The sequence below is a fragment of the Clupea harengus genome, chromosome 16 (genome assembly GCF_900700415.2).
Source record: "Clupea harengus chromosome 16, Ch_v2.0.2, whole genome shotgun sequence".
NCBI classification, from domain to species: domain Eukaryota; kingdom Metazoa; phylum Chordata; class Actinopteri; order Clupeiformes; family Clupeidae; genus Clupea; species Clupea harengus.
Window position 1 is genome coordinate 8754254 of NC_045167.1, and position 18406 is coordinate 8772659.

An 18406-nucleotide genomic window follows, 5' to 3' on the forward strand; every position below is an offset into this window, starting at 1 on the left:
TGGCCAGAACAACCTGGAGCTAAATGCTCTGAAAACAGTGGAGATGGTTGTAGACTTTAGAAAGAACCCAGCCCCACCCACCCCCATCACCCTGAGAGACTCCCCAGTCGACACTGCGGAGTCCTTCCGCTTTCTGGGCACCATCATCTCCCAGGACCTCAAGTGGGAGCTGAACATCAGCTCCCTCACCAAAAGAGCTCAACAGAGGATGTACTTCCTGCGGCAGCTGAAGAAGTTCAACCTGCCAAAGGCAATGATGGTGCACTTCTACACCTGCATCATCGAGTCCATCCTCACCTCCTCCATCACCGTCTGGTACGCTGCTGCCACTGCCAATGACAAAGGCAGACTGCAGCGTATCATCCGTTCTGCCGAGAAGGTGATTGGCTGCAATCTTCCATCTCTTCAGGACCTGTTCGCCTCTAGGACCCTGAGGCGGGCAGGTAAGATTGTGGCCGATCCCTCCCACCCGGGTCACAAACTCTTTGAGGTTCTTCCCTCCGGCAGGAGGATGCGGTCCATCAGGACCAAAACCTCACGCCACAAAACCAGCTTCTTCCCGGCTGCAGTTGGCCTTATTAACAAGGCCCGGGACCCCCACCTGACCTGGACTCTTATCCCACCCCCACACCCTAAGTCTGTGTTACATTAACACACATTACATTACATTGCACATTGCTCATCCACATTGCACTCCTGTTTTGCTTTTTGCACTCTACTTTCCACTTTTTTTTATATTCATTGTTTATATATTTGTATCGTATATATTGTGTTTTTTGGTTCTTATGTGTAGTACTTTTCTTATGTGTAGTACTTATTTGTGATTTTATGTTATGTGTAGTACTTATTGTGTTTCTATGTTTTTATGTTTTATGTTTACTGTATGCACCTTCACACCAGAAAAAATTCCAAGTAGGTGTAAACCTACTTGGCAATAAATCCCATTCTGATTCTGATTCTGATTCTGATACTTACCTAACTCTCCCTTCTCGCCCATATCTGGCCAATTCTTCAAGTGAGGACATTAAACAAAGTTAAAAATCACTGAAAGGTAAACTAATGAGTAATGCAGAGATAAGACGTTAAATTAATTTATTTTAGCCCAACGATGTTAACCATGCGGTCTTCATATCATGTTCGCCATCGATTTAAAATGGTAAATAGATCTAAGTGGCTTGGCTTTGTTACAAATGGTTTGACGTTACGCTTTCTTGGTGTTTTGATATTACTAATTTCAGAAAAACTCTTGTAGTATGCTACCATGGCAGAACCACCGGATAAAAGAAAAAGATTGCATGCACCTCAAAAAATCATTGATAGTTACCGGGAGAGATGGCCATGCCTCTGTTCTTTTCAGACTTCCCTACCATGCTTTCTGCACAGTGTGCAATGTCAATATTGACATCAGTCACCAAGGAGCAACGGGTAACGAACACAGTATGATGCATATTATCAGAGAATCATAGGCCTACCTGTCCGATGTTCTCAAGTTCATGCTCGAAGACCGCGACAGCTTTCTACCTTGTCCACACATAGGCCTACGCACAGCTATTGTCATGTCACAGTGTAATAGGCTATATGTTTCTACTAATAATACGCTAATCAGTTGAGCTGAATTAGTTCTATGCACGGTTCGACAGGGACAACACTGGTCAGCTGCCTCTGCCCCTACCCTCTGACGCTGCTGCATCCACTCTTAGCCCCCACGAGGTCAGACTCTGCTTGAAAACCATCAACCCCAGGAAAGCGGCAGGACCAGATGGTGTGGCAGGCCGCGTACTAAGGAATTGCTGGGACCAGAGGTTTTTACAGACATTTTTAACCGCTCTCTAGCCCTTTCACATGTCCCCCCATGTTTCAAAGCATCAACCATCATACCTGTGCCAAAAAAGACTGCGGTCACATGCCTGAACGACTATAGGCCAGTGGCTCTCACCCCCATACCTGCTAAATGTTTGGAAAGGCTGGTCATGAAACACATAAGAGGCATCACACCAGCTTCCTTTGACTAACGCTGACGGCGGAGTTGTCCTGGGACAACAACACAGCTTCCGTCTTGGGGAAAGCCCAGCAACGCCTCTTCTACCTCCGGAAGTTGAGGAAAGAACACCTTCCTCAGAGACTACTGAGCAACTTCTACCGCTGCGCTATAGAGAGTGTGCTGACATACTGCCTGAACGTATGGTTCTCCAGCTGCACAAAGGCGGAGCAGGCAGCCATCCAGAGGCTGATTAAAACAGCGGGCAGGATCATCGGAGCAGAGCTGCCCGACATCTATTCCATCTCCTCCTCTTGATGCCTGCAGCGTTCAAATCGCATCCTCACGGACCCTTCCCACCCTGCCCATTATCTGTTCCCGCTACTCCCGTCAGGGAAAAGGTTCAGATCAACAAAAGCGCGCACCTCCAGAATGGCAAAGAGCTTTTACCCTTGTGCAATAAGGCTTCTCAACAGCTCACCCAAAACCACCCCACCTCCCCCCCGGCCCGGCCCGGCCCCATAGACTGCACTCTTAACACTCCACCCTGCAACTATTGATGCACCTCAATGTATATATTTCTTTTTTAATTTACTCAGGGATATTTATTTATCTATTTATTCATTTTTATCTATTATTATTTAGCTGTGGCAGTTAATGTCCACAGCAACTTAACTTTTTAGCTGTCTGTTGCTGCCTCTACTGTCTCGTTGTTTTTGTGACAATGACAAATAAAGTACTTTGAACTTTGAACTTGATCAACAGGCCTACAGGGTATCGTCTTCCTTTCCTCATCAACAAACCCTCAGGCCCATTAAATTAGGAAATAACAGTTCTGATCATCAACATCATGAGATCAATATGTTCTTGTGTTCTCTATTATATAGCAAATAAACAATGTTCAATAGGCCAAGAAAGAACAATATTTCAGGATTTTATCTTAATTTCCCCAGAAACCATCCAGACTTCTCCTTTTTTGTCCCCGAATACAAGTGCAAATACATGGAACATTTCCACAGAATTGAGTAATCCAGAAATTGTGGACTTTTAAATATCTTTACATGATATCCTGAACATTATGGTGAAGAAGGTTGAAGACTCACTCCCTGTCCAAATATTCCACACACTTCAAAACTCAAACTTTTTTTCCATTTATTTAGAACTACATTTAGTCATTTGGTAGACGCTTTCGTCCAAAGTAACTTACAAGTGAGGTACAATACAAGCGCGTAGCCCAGTGGTTCTCAAACTTTTTCTGTCATTCCCCACTTTGAACAAGGGGGCCTTTTCAAGCCCACCTGTCCCTCATCGCTCCAATAAAATGGTAGGCCAAGCTTAAAAAATTTGTAAAATTTCAATTTTCAATTTTCTTTTAGGTTAATTTATTGGTGGATCAGCTGTCTTTTTCGCCACTGGTACTGAATTGCCAACCTTTTTTATTTCGTGTCACAAATGTATCCATAACGTCAATATTAGCCTACCGCCCACTACACTTTCATGCTCCGGGAAAGCTTTTTTCATTTTCCTGCTGCAATTAATATGCCGTTGTCAATAAAAAATTTCGCACTATGGTTCCAGGTCACATTTTCATCCCGGTCCCCCACCTAATGTTAATACAGTGTTGTAAAATGGTGCGTCTCCTATAATGTGTAATGTTTAATGGAGCAACACGTAGGCTACAGGGTGGGTGTGGTAGAGCGAGAGAGAAAGCGATCGAAAGAGAGAGAGCGGTGCACACGGATAGATCAGATGTAGCGACCGGAGCAAAGTTATGTTGCTGTAACGTTGAACGCTGTGCAACCAGTGGGGAGAATAAATCCTTGGGCCAAATCAAGTTGTCATTCATTGGCTCATCAACCGCAGACCGTAGGGGAAGGGAGATAACCCCAGAGTTATATAGAACACTTCTGTCAGAAATTTGCAGGAAGGAACCCAATCGCAGACTAGATGCAGGGACAGTTCAAGGTTTATTTACAAAAGGATTTAAACGCAAAAGTCCAAAAGGCAAACACACAAAAGATCCAGGCAAAAACTAGATTTTCCAAAAACACAGGAGACACAGAAGATCCCTACTTAGGGACCCAAACACAAGCAGAGGAAAAACATCGAAGCAAGGCAGAGCAGGAATTCAAGAAAGCACACAGGTAGACAGGACTCTCACCATACTAAAATTGCCAAACCAACAAGAAACACAAGACAGACTGAACTTAAATACCAAAGGGGGAACTAGACAACAAGACACAGGTGAACTAAACAAGGGGAATTAACAAGACACAGGAGAAACAAATCAGGCAAACCAAGAGGGTGATAATTGGGAACAGGTGAGTGGTGGAGACACGGACAACAACAAGGGAGCACATGGCAGGATCAAGGAAGTACAAGGACTAGACACAGGAATGAAACAATGGCAGACATGAAGTAACAAAAGGATGAAGGGGAAACAAAGTAAAAGCACGGGACAAAAACAGAGCACAGACCTGACAACTTTGGCCCTGGAGCAGTAAACAAAAGTGTCCCCTGTAATCTACGACTATGACTAGCAGGAAAGGTTAACAACAGGCTAATTAATACAATACAATACTTAATAGGCTAATTAATACAATATTTCTTTGTTTGAGTCTGGTTGTTTAGTGCGAAAGGGGTGTATGATCGTTATTGTCTATAAAGGAAGGCATTGCAACGGGAAAATCTCCCGTTCATCGGGTCCATTCGCGCCCCCCGTCACGTCTCTGCGCCCCACACTTTGAGAAACGCTGGCGTAGCCTGTCAGGTGCTGTAGAACATTCACCAGATTCAGCTTCACCAGATTAAAATGTCAGGTGGCTTTTTGTTTTGACAACAGGAACTTCACACCGCACCACAGGACAGTAAATAGTATATCTAGCAGGAATAGTCAATAGCACAGCGATGCATCACGGAGGTTGAACAGGATCCAGCTGATGTTTGTGTTCTGTGTTTAGTTAGTTCAGGCTGTTGTGTCGTGATTGACAGGCATTTATGGCTCATTGATTTCAGAGTTGCAGTCTCTCGTGGTCTTTGTGTTTTACGTCAGGGGGTCACAGGCCTGGAGTACTGTAGTGGTACCTCGGCCTGCATGCTCCTATGTCCGGCTGTGTGTCGGGTGTTTTGGAGACGGGACTGCTGAGTGGACCAGAGAGACAAACTGGAATCAGGGGGCAGTAGTGGGGGGTAAGAAGAAGGGCAGTATCCTTACTTGGGGCAGATAAAGGAGAGAAGTATGTCAATTTCGTTTTTAATGATCATTGGGGCAGGATGGATGTTCCTCTGTGTTGTAGTGACAGGCGGTCATCTGCCAAACGTCCAGGATGTAAACTCCCACACCACGGAACGCTTCTCGCAGGATTCGATCCAGCTGCATGGAGAACCAATCACTGCCATAGATATCCTGCAAAATACACACACACACGCACACACACACACACACATAATAAGATGAGCGTACAGCAGCCCAGAGGCTCTTCTAGAGAGCCCTGAACTGTTCCATCCGTATTTCACACCAGGTGTGTGTGTGTGTGTTCATGAGTGAGTGGCTGTGAGTGAAGGTTGCATAACTTTTTGTATGGGTGTGTATGTTTTTAGTACCACTGTCAGCTACACACACACTCACACATGCACAAGCACACAGGCGCACATGCTCTCACACACACACTCACACACCTATGCACGCACGCACATCATTAGGGAATTTGGTAATAATCCATTAAACATTTTGTACTGAACTCTGTTGGCCTTGCTAGACTTATTGTACTCTCAGCTCACAAGCTAGAAAATATGTGCGTGGGAGTGAGCAGCAAAGATCTGGACAGAGGAGGAAGACTTCAAAGAGGAAACCTCCATTTTCTATCCCAGTAGTAAGTAGTCTAGGCGTGCTTTATGCTGATGCTGGGTACACACCAAGGTTATGGACATTTGAGTTCAACCGCCAAGACACACAAGGAGACACACACTCACATGTGAGTCTAAACTGCCAGTTCCAGTGCATGTGGTAAGAGAAGGCTGCTCCCAGTGCAGTACATACACAAACACACAAGGATGCACACACTTCCACACTCACTCATACAAGGATACACACACAGAAATACAAGGATACACACACAGACACACAAGGAGACACACACATGTGAGTCTAAACTGCCAGTTCCGGTGCATGTGGTAAGAGAAGGCTGCTCCCAGTGCTCACCTTGTACCCCGTGTTGGCGGACTTGATGATGACCTTGGTCTCCGGCGCCCGCCTCAGCAGCGCCACGACCGCGCGGCGGACCTGCGACACCCGGTTGGCGTAGTAGGAGAGCGGGAAACTGGTGAAGTGCGCCCACATGTTGAAGATGATGCCGGTGTGCGGGCCGCCAGCCATGTCATCGATCTCTTTGCTCATGTAGTGCAGCGACACCACCGGGGCCTTGAGGCAGCGCAGAGGGAGTCCGTGCGAGCGGAAGTGCAGGTCGATGTTGTTCTGCACGTCCACGGCCAACAGGGGCCCCACCTGGTTCTCGGAGTGGAGGTTCATACGCTTCAGAGCTGTGAGAAACAACAATAGTGTGTTACCACGCCTTTGCTTGATGGACAAACAGATAGTGGTATATATATATATAACACATTATACATATATATATATATATGTGTGAGTTCTATGAGAAAAAAAGTTGTTCAAAGATTTAAGATGCATGTATTTACTGATTTCAAAATATAATTTAGACAGTGATATGATCGTATAATAAGGATGTAACCATGATGATGATAATAATATTTATATATAATATGAAGATAAAAATAATATAAAACAGGTTTGTCCCATACTCCAGTGCATTCGACTCAATCTCATTTTGTTCCAGGTGTTTTTTAGTATTAATTTACACCGTTCAGTCCCTGAAATGTAAACATCTTTAAAGAGAGAACTAAATCTTCTCCTGTGAACAGCCCTGTGTGATATTTGTGTGTCTTACTAGGAACGGCCTGGATGAGGTAGTCAAACCACTGTCTGCTGGTGGAGTCTCCCATAATGTAGATGTGCTTGTCCTTCAGACACTGGGTCGTGTCATCCTCTGCAAAATGACGGGCGGCACACACAAACGACGTCCAGACGTTGTTCATGTAGAACCCTGATGGTATTGGTGTGGGCAGCCCAGGTTTACACGACTCTCTCGACCCTAAAGGAGAGACAGTATGGGAGCATGACGTTTTTCATGTTTGTGTGTATGTGTGTGTGTCTGTGTGTGTATGCGTCCGTGTGTGTACATTTTGCACCAGGGTGGCTCTGCAGTCAGTTCCAAAGAAAGTGGAAAAACATACCAATGGTTGCATTGGAGGCCATGACTCTAATCAGGCGTGAATCCCCCTTGAGCCACCGGTTCACATGTTGACTGTGGAGAGACAAAGCACTCAGCATCCTGCAGCTTAACTCTCACAGCACCAAGGTCATAGGTTCAATATTTGTGAGCATGCATACCTGGGAGCATGCATACCTGTGAGCACGTATACCTGTGAGCATGCATACCTGTGAACATGCATACTGATACCTGTGAACATGCATACCTGTGAACATTCATACCTGCGAGCACGCATACCTGTGAGCATGCATACCTGTGAACATGCATACCTGTGAACATGCATACTGATACCTGTGAACATGCATACCTGTGAACATGCATACCTGTGAGCACGCATACCTTTGAGCACGCATACCTGTTGCTCTAGTGTGATTTCATTGAACAACAGTGCCTACTGAATGAATACATTGAAATGTTTTACTTTTAACAACCTGGCAACATAAAGTTGAGCATCATAAACAACAGAGTTATAAAATATGTACATGATTAAATGAAGAACTGTATACCTAAATGATGCATCTCAATAAATACCAAACCCCTGTTGCTCACCTGTCCATGAGTACCTTCTCGAGGGCTGTCATGTGATTGGTGTAGCCACCCATGGAGTGGTACACCAGGGCGCTGCATGGCAGAGTTTGGGGTTTGCGGCACTGCCACGTCAGCCCAATATGGGCATCCTGGTACTCACAGCAGCAGTCCTCCTGGGCCGACCTCAGTACCACCCCCTCCCAGTTGATGTTGCACACCACCCTCTCCTCCACTCGAGCACCCTGGGGGTCCTTGCCCACGTAGAAGCCATAGAAGTAGACAGAGTCAGGGTACGTGCTCCGGTGCCGCCTGAGGACCTGCACGGCCTCGCTGGAGTGAATCAGGCGGACCGCCACTGACGCCAGGCCGGCCCATGGCAGGGTGAACCGGGCCGAGTAGGTACCGTTCTGGTGGTCCAGCACCTCTCCAAACACACTGGCCTAACATTCAGGGGGAAAAGGAAAGTAAACAATCACTCATCTATCAACAACTGTGTGCTCCGTGGGCAAAGCTCCCTCGGGTGTAATTCATGGTGGGGGCAGTGGAGAGATATCCCAACCACTTTTCTGATTATAGGAAACTGCCACAGCACCAGAAGAAGGAGAGAGAATAGACTGTTTTGTGACTGGACTCAGGGGGGAAGCTGCTATATGGAAATATGGGTCGAGAGATGAGTTCCTGGTCATGCTGCTAATGAGGGCACTCGCAGACGGGTGTTAAAGGAAGAGGGCATACCATTAGCCAGTGCCATCGAGGCATGGCGAGCAGCAGAGTTGAGTGATTGGCAGTTGAGATTCATGCAGAGGACAGAGCTCATTCAGACAATGTCAATGTCATAGGGAATATCAATGTCAATATCAATCAATATCAATGTCATAGGGAAACAAAGCAGTTCCATCATCATCTGTATGAACGAGATACTATCACAGTGGAGACAGATCCCAAGCCCCTCATAGAGACCCTCAGCGAGCCTCTCCTTCAGGCTCCCAAGTACTTGCAGAGCTTGCTACTGGCTCTCCAGAATTACAACCTGCGAGTTAACTACAAACCAGGACCAGAAATGTTGGTGAATGACACACTGAGCAGGGTTGTCACTTCCAGCGCCCTCCCCGACCCTGCACAGGCAGAGCACACAGTCTGTAGTATGGGGGGCGAACAGCTGGCTATTGAGCCCATTAATATGACTGACTATCTTAAGATCTCAGACAGGAGACTGCTGCAGAAACAGCAACACAGACAATGATAGTCAGTTGCAAGCCGTCAAGGTTACTATCCTGCAGGGTTGGCCCGTTGATAAGGATTAAACAGAGTTAGCAATCAGAGAGTAGGCTACTGACCTATACTATTACATGCAGTTTTCCCTATGTTTTTGCAGGAAGGAAGGGTATGGCGCTAGCTTGTATATCATGGACCAGATGAGTGCTCAAGTGATTCTTGAATATATAGGCCTGGTGCTCCTCATGCTGTTAACAACCCATTAACAGATCTGTGGAAATTAAATAAAACTAAATAATGAAATGAGCTGAACTGCATAGATGCCAAATAAATAAATAAAATTACCTTTAATTTGTCTGAATAAACCTTTGCCTGGAAGAAATCCCCTCCGTAGTGTTTTGGAGTTTTGGTAAAGTCCTTGGCAACGATGGTGACGTGGAGCTCCTCCCCCACATAGTAACTGCCCTTGAGGTCATTAATAACGAAGGCTGAGTGGTCCGGACTGGTGCTCATGCTTGCGGTGGTAATCTGGCGGTCCGGTCCGCCCCAGTGGACCAGCTTCAGCATCCGGTCCCACTCGTCCGCACTGAAGCCCGGGTCAGTTAGTCCGTCGGACCTGGGCATGTGCAGCTGCAGGAGGGGCCTGGGAAGAGGCCCATCACCTTTCCTGTCTCCACAAGTGTATGACCACATCACCTAAACAGACATAAACAAACAAAACAAACAGTAATTTCTCTCCCCAACATGCCCTGCGTTGTCCTGCAAAACCATGTCTGCTATTCTAGGTGGAAACCATAATTTGGGCCAGTGGTTGCACAATTAACAGACTTTTCAACTGAGTGTAATTTTTATTTCCCGTTTGTGTTTTCCAGCGTTAGACGCTGAGGATCTTAGTTTTGTTATTTAACTTCTAAAGTCTGCTTTCCCAAAACACCCATCTGAGTCCTGACGTCTCAGCCAAACAACAACAAAGGTAACAAATGACAAATGATTCAACTCTGTCTTAATCTGAACAAAAACAACAAGAAGCATTATTAACTATTTTAATATTTTAATGGTGATTTTGTGTTTTTTTTATGTTTTGTTTCTGTTAATTTAATCTTCAGAGTTTGTGAATGCTACAGTAATTCATTTTAAATGATGAAAGTGGTTTATCATCAAATGGAATAAGCACTTAATGCATGCATCTTGTCAAATTGGTCTCTGTGCTTCAACCCTATTGAAATAGAACAAAATAAAACATTATTAAAACAAACAAACATCAACTTACCCAGGAAAACAGAAGTCCGAGTGACAAAATCACAAACCCATACTGCAGATTCTGGCCAAACCCGAGTGCTAAAACAAGAAAGTTAAGGCAGTTCATCTTCATTTAAACTACAGTTATAACTGAATTCGTCTTCATAAAAACTATAATTGTAACTCAGTTCGTCTTCATCAAAACTACAGCTGTAACTCAGTTTGAAAACTATAATTGTACATTAGTTCGTGTTCAAACAAAAAAATACAAGTGGAATTCAGAAAAAAAAAAGTTTAAAGATCTGAATAGGAGGATTTAACACATGATTCATCAGAGCTGTTTCCTCTTACAGTACGGAGCCAACTTAATGACGGAATTTAACTGGTTACATTTAATCTACTGCAGAATGAATAATTTGACCGACTACTCAGTACTCACAAAGTTTGGGTATCCGTGAGTACATTCCACTTCCACTGAGCAGTTCGAGCTAAATTAATCACAGAAATCGGTACAAAGAATAATAACAAGAAGTTGGTAGAACTAGATATAATTTTCCTGAAGGAAATACCAGTGCATGCAAAGGAAACGTAGAAGTCGTTGCTAGGATGTTGTTATGGCAATTGAAATCAAAATCAAATGCTTCTCCCAAATCTGAGAAAATGGTTCCAGTGGCTTCATTACTGCACTTTACTTGATTAAAAACAGATTGCTGCCTCAACCACCTGACAAACATCCCTTTTCTTACAAAGAGAATATTGTCAGTGACGAGCCTTTGGAGTGCCACCTAGTTTATCCCAAACCCGTACACAGACACAAAGATTTACCTAAACCAACAGCTGTCACTCTGTTTGGATACAGGTGTCATAAAGGTGTCATGAGGTGGTTGCTAGGGTAGTCATGGTATATTCACTTGTTTTTTGGATGTTAGATGCCCGTATGTTTTCCTCAATTATCTCAGTCTCCTTGGCTGTGGTGGTTCTCAAATGCTTCTCCCAAACCTGAGAAAATTGTATTATAGTATCAAATTACAGAATGACCTCATGATAAGTTACCTATTGTGACTGGGAGGTGACCAATGTATGCGATGGTGATGACTGCTAAGACACCCTAATGGCCACAGAGGGAGCAACCTAAGGCAGGACATCACCGCCATTGGGCACCTCTTTGAAAGGTGTGACTTTGAGAAATAAAGTTGATGTGAGGCAATGTATGGCTTCATAGCATCACTTAGTGAGAAAGAGAGACTGACCACAAATGTATACATTTACAATTTAGAACTGAATTCAGACAGTCTGAAACTGCTGGTCATTTGAGTAAAATTACGTTTTTTCTAGATTTTACAATGTTATTTTACTGTTTTACACAACCAGTGTGTTAACGTAGTTTAACAGTCAGCCAAACTCGATTTTCACGAGCCAGATAGCGAGCGTCTTGCTCCTTTATTGATGTCAGGTGAAAACATATGAGTGAAACGGTAATAAACAAGAAACAGAAAATACTTGGAAGGTATCTTAACTAAACAAAGCAAGTTACAATATTATTACAGCACAGCTGTCTAATAAGTGCTAGCGTTAGCCATTAACGGAATGATGAGTGAATGGTATGCTAACTGTCGTATACTAGCACCTAATGTAAATTACTAATTACATTTTACATTTCAACGAACTAACACAGTTCATAGAAACTAAACGTAGGTCACTTAAACATATTTATCACAGAGTGAGACAACCAAAAAACTTACAGTCATTGTTTACGAGGGTGTGAGGAAAAGTGTAACACAATAGAGGCTTTTACTATGTGCGTAACTGTCACAGCCGCGAAGTTCTCTATCCCACGAGACGAGAATTTGAGGGGAGCCAAGATGGCGTCGTCGCGGGTAGACATGTAAAACTGAGCTGGTCAAGAAACTGTGAAATGGTAAAACAACTAATAGTTTAATCATAATTTTGAGAAAACACACGTGTGTTATGTTTATTTAATTAAAGACACTTCGAGTTGAGTGTATGGGCAGAATATTGAAGAGGAAAGGGAAATGAAAACAGAAGAATAAGATGCTGCAGGATCCCCAAGTTATGGCGCTAACAACTAGTTAGCTCCAGTGCGGTGAAGAAGCTTGGTTTGATTCGAGTCCATCTTTTGACAATAACATAACTGTAGCTACGAGCCAGACACCCCAACAAAACTCTTGAGTAAGAAAACTAAACTTGATGAAACAGGAATGCGTGCTATGGTCAGTAATAGTGAAAGTATTTTGGACATGGTTGTGGCTGCTATCCGGATACTCTCTGTCAAGCACGATGTAACGTTCCAAAAGAGCTCCACAATTCAGGGCCCCGCCCCCTAAGTTACTGTTGCTACGTCCGACACAATTCCCGGAACTGTCAACCCAAAAGCCATGGCGAGTACGGGGACAAGCGCTATAGCTGTCAGTGTGTGTGAGTGACTATTTTTGGAGTAATACCCGCGATATCCTCCATATCCAGGCAGAAGGGACTGCAATATGCAGTGGAACGATTTATTCAAAATATTAAAATTAGCAACCTAGGGGGAAACAACAAAAATCGAGGCCAAACCATACAGGTCTCAGTCGAAAAATGAAAAACCCCACGACCTCTTCATTCAATACAACCAACACACTATTTTGGACCACTCATGTTCTTGCACCGCAGGGTAAGTTCTGTATACAATATTTCAAACTTTCTTCTCCTACAAATATTATTTATTCTTAGCATAGCTATCTAGCTAGGATGGTGACAATCTAGACCAGGGGTGCCCACACTTTTTTGGCTTGTGATCTACTTTTAAAATTACCAACTAAAAATGATCTACCACAAAACATGTTCATCAATAGAGACTATGCATGGCTAAAAAGGGGGGGGGGGGGGGGCACCGACACAGACACAGACACAGACACTTAAAGGAATCATGGTGATATTGGTGACATTATTTGAGATGGTTGCTGCCTAAAAATCTTGATTTCGAGGGAGCTTTTCCAAAAAGTTCAGTTGAAAGTTGCTGTGTTTTTAGGTGTTTGTAATCATAATTGAGTTATTTGTTGAAAAATAACTGATTAATAAACAAACATTCATTCATCAAGAACAAAAATAAATAACCTTGCCAATATGCTAAACAAAAGATTACCAGGACTACAAAACTTATCCACAACACAGTGCACTTGGCATTACAGAAGGACCATCAGTAAGACTGAATAAAATGTTATGAATGTCTCAGCCTTCACATATGAGAAAAAAAAAAAAAAAGCCTGTGTCACTGTGATCTGTCTCGTCATTTGACGTCCTGCCTGCGTTTCTGCCGTTCTCATTCTATGCCTATCAATCTGTTTTGCTATCCTTGTTCATTTATTTTATCCGTAAAGTTGTTGATGTTGTTCAATTTCATATATTAATTTAAAGTCATGCAATTTCAAGTCATCCATTCTTCAACACTCGCTGCTACCTTATCTTCAAACAGAAAGTAACGTTAAATCTCCATGGCAACAGCTCTCAAGGGTTTGGATAATAATCGGATTTATTGCTTCCTTCATTATTCACAGCTAAATAACAGGCTTTTTATTTTGTTTAATACACGAAAAAGCTATATATGTTCTATAAGAAAGGTAACCCTAAATGACTTCCGTTGTGATCTGGCGATTTATATATATAAAAAATAAAATAAAACGTAATTTTAATTTTTTTTTTTTTTTTTTTTTTTTAAATGACACGATCTAACACCATAAGCTTTGCGATCGACTGGTCGACAGCCATACATTATTATTGCAATATACAACTAATAGTTATGAATTCTTTGTTTATTTACTATACCAGTAGGCTACTTTTTATGTACATTGATGGCTTAGCGCCAGTAAGATTTGTAACAAAATATCAGCCTTGGTGATGAATGAACTAGGTGGCGCGTGTGAACAGCTTGCGCGAAAAGAGCGGGAGCCGCAACACACAGACGCACAAAGTAATACAGTCACACTGTAACTCCTTGTAAAATGATGATCCTGATGTTGTGCTATGACTTTGTATCAGGTCGCCAGGTTATTGCTCTCATGTTGTGGGCCTTATGCTTACCTTGGACCTTGAGCGTGCAAGAAAGGATGATGTCTCCTCCACAAGCCAACCTCAACAATGGCACAAAGCCAGAGTTAAAAAAATAACTGGTGAACCTGTGTTCAATCTGGTGGTAGCCAAGGCCAAAGTCAACCGTAAGCGGAGACCCATCATGTCCAGTTATACCCACAACAAGTACGTTTTTATTTTATCATACTATTCTGAATGTATTTCTGTGAACTGTGTGGTAGCATAGAAAACATCCACCATCAGCCAGGTTCTTTAGAATGTATTTTGGTTCTAGGAAAGTGCTAGGGACAGGCATATATGGTCTACTGAGGGAGATGTCAGATGCACCCATAAGCTACATTGTAGATGAAAACGCACCTGAGGTAGAAGTTGGAGGCAAGAAGTATGCAGTGGGGTGTGGTCTGAGCCAGCAGGTGAGATAGATAACAGAACACAACATTTCCTCGACAGGTTGTTTAAAATGGCTTTAGTGTCACATCACTTTCCTACACATTCTTGCAAAGTACATATACAGATTCTCAACATGGCTCGTAGGTAAAAAAAAAATATTGTATTATTCATTTATCACTTATTTCTGAAGAATGTGAGGCTGAAAGTTTGACAGAACACTCACCACATACCAAATGTAATTGATATCCCCAACCTAGAGTTGGGGATTTTTTGCAACACAATTTTAAATGTCTTAATTTTAGCGATGGCCCTCTCCACGTGCACCCTGTGCTTCGCAATGCGCTTTGTCGCAAGAACATCGCCAGCTGGCATTTGCCTCTTGGATCATGCAAAAGGTGGCAGGTTCAACTCCAGTCCAGTTGCCTTGATCTCCTCCTCAATTAAAAAACCCTTATCTGCCATTATGCCATCCCCTTTTTTCAAATAATCCACCTTAATAAGGTTCTGAAGCAGTGGGAGGATGCTCTTTGTCAGACATAGAGCCAGTGAAAAGAGATGACGAAAAAATCACTGCGCCACGGGGGTCACACACAACTAAAGCTTTTAGGGTGTTGGTGCTCTTATAATTTGAGTAGCTTTGGCTTTGCAGAACAAGTGAAGTCGGCCTTTCCACTCTTAGTTCAGTCAATCAAATATTCCGAATGTGGTGGGGTAGTCTGCCTTGTATTTTTCTGGCATGTTCTGGGCAATTAAATCTCTGTGAGGTTTCACCCAATACATCAAACATAATGAATCCATGATTTAAACATATTACTTGCACCTTGCACATGTATATTAAATCTAAAGGCCAGGTTTTTTAGATCTTCATTGTTCCGCAGTTTCATTAACACAAACAGCAACTGGCTACGGAGGGGCATCTCCAAAACTTGCCAATCTGTGTGCTTGAATTTTAATGGGACATGTATCTGAATGCTGTTCAGGGTCATTTGGGATGCCAAACATTGAGCACAGTTGGTTGAATATGACATAGCTGAACCCAGTACTATATTCAAACATTTTAGGGATGTTCCTGTGTGCTAATTTGTGCTTTTAGCCTTTCAACCTCAGTTTCTTTCAAAAACAATTTCATTTTCAGGTTGTCATTTTCTTCACATAAATGTTTAAATGTTAATGATTACATTTATTTATCTTTCTTCCCTTTTCACAGCTGCCACTTTTCAGCAACATTGCAGTGCCTTTTGTTGACCCTGGAGCACCTCCTATTAGCCAATCGGACGACTTCCCTGACTTTCCTCTGCCATCCCAACCTGCAAACTTTTGTACAGTTCTGGATGAATATGCCATGCTTAGCTATACAGAACTAAGCATTTCCTTGCCTGATTCAATAGCACTAGAACATCAAACCAGAGAACAGAATACAAACACACTGTGGTTTCAGACAAGGTCTGTCAGAATAACATCAACATAATTTAAAAGAATCTGTTCAAGGAGAGCTGACCACGGAAGTCTGGCTGCAAGCCTTAAGACTGTAACATTAGTACAGACAAAGGCAATGAAAAGAGGTGTGGAGCTGGAACCGATTGCAGCAACCCAGTACACCAAGATCAATGATAACCAAGTGTATCCTTGTGGTTTTGTTGTTAACCCCCATGCCCCACACCTAGGAACATCACCTGACCGTAAGGTCAAAGAACAAATAGGAAATGAAAGCCCACAATATGGGCTTTTAGAAATGAAGTGCCCATCCAAAGACAGCATCACAAAGTGCCCATACCTCTCCATACAGGCAGATGGAAGCTACAAGCTAAAAGGGTTAGCCTGACGATGTCATACTCATAATTCTAGTCAGAATATGAGTCTGATATCGCTCCATTGGGCTGTGATTATGGGGCGTGTTTCAACCGAACCAGGAAAAAAAATGCCTCTTCACTCAATTGGTTACCTACAACCAATCAGAACAACGTAGTATGTGACTAGGGGCAGCTGATACATTACACTTTTACCGGATCCCGTAGGAAGGAAGGCAAAAACATCTTTTCGATTGACAAATGCCTTAATCACGTTTCTCTGTTCCTCTTTCAAAATGAATGCACTGTCAATGTCTAAATGGACTCGAATCTATACATTTCAGCTCTCCAGCGGCAGCCATGTTTGTTGAAAACGAATTCAACTCGTGTGTTGGTGACGTGGTTGGTTACGTTACTGTTGATCATCTGTCCATCATCGTATAAAGCCCGCCTTAACAATTTGATTGGTACGGCCGATATCGAGCCGCAGATAATTTCTCCTCAATGGAGTAATGCCAGACCGAACTTCCCAACCAAAAAATGTGTGGGCGGGGCTAAGTTCGGTCTGGTATCCAGGCTATAAAAGGGTGTCACAATTGACTGTTCGCCAGAGCCCCGCCCCCTTAGTTACTGATGCTACGTCCGACAAAACTCCCGGAACTGTCAACCCAAAAGCCATGGCGAGTACTGGGACAAGCGCTATATCTGTCAGTGTGAGTGATTATTTTTGGAGTAATACCTCCGCGATATCCTCCAGATCAAGGCAAAATGAACTGAAATATGCAGTGGAAGGATATATCCAAAACATAAAGATCAAAAACGAAGAGGACACAACAATAATCAAAGCAAAAGCATACAGGTCTCAAATAAAAAGTGAGAAACCCCACGACCTCTTCATTATATGCAACCAGCACAGCCTTGTAGACTAGTCATGTTCTTGCACCGCTGGGTAAGATCTGTATATATTTCAAGCTAGCTTCTATTAACCTACACATATTCTTTATTCTTATTATGTCTCTGGCGAGAGACTCTGAAGTGGCATCTAGCATAGCTAGATAGATAGCTAGGATGGTGACAATCTAGAGAACAGTTCTGTAACGTGGAGCAAGATAGCTGCTAGTAAGGTTATTGTTCAAGGCATGTGTGTGCATGTTGCTGAAAGTATTTCACAGTCACTGTAACTTGCTTGTAAAATGATGATCATGATGTAATGCTATGGCTTTGTATCAGATCGCCAGGTTATTGCTCTCAAGTTGTGCCTTATACACAGGGTAGGAAATTTACATATTTTTTGGGGGGCAATTTCTGCCCCCACTTGCTGAAATCCAGGGGCATTTGACAAAAAATTGGGGGCACTTTTAGAAACTTGTGAAATAACATTTAACCTTTGTTCAAAATAATAAACACTTATTTATGCTTACAGTATATGAGCAATTGTCATCAAATGGCAATAATAAGACTATTAGGCAGTAGTCTACAAATTTAAAGTGTTTTCTTAGATTTTTTGAACAAAAACCAAACAGAAAACATAAATCAGACAATCATATTCAATTTTATTCTTATTTCTTTGTGGTTATTGATTGTTATTATTACATTTTTTTAAACAACTATTAACAATAGTTTTTTCTTATGGATTTTTGTGTTACCTTTAATCATGTTGTACCTACCATAGTAGGCCTACAGGAAATACAGATAGGACTGGTTAGCTAGCTTGCAAGCAAGCCTTTGTAGCTAACGCACTATCAGAGCTAGCTAACGTTAGCTAACTATCATTAAACTAGCTAAACCGAACTAAATCATTTCTAAAATTATTATTACTAGTTATCATTCACCGT

At 42.7% G+C, this 18406-nt stretch overlaps 1 pseudogene; it reads right to left on the minus strand.

Moving 5' to 3' along the window:
- Positions 1 to 5188: 5188 nt before the first annotated feature.
- LOC105894004 lies at positions 5189 to 9762 on the minus strand (annotated as a pseudogene).
- Between the last annotated feature and the right edge of the window lie 8644 nt (positions 9763 to 18406).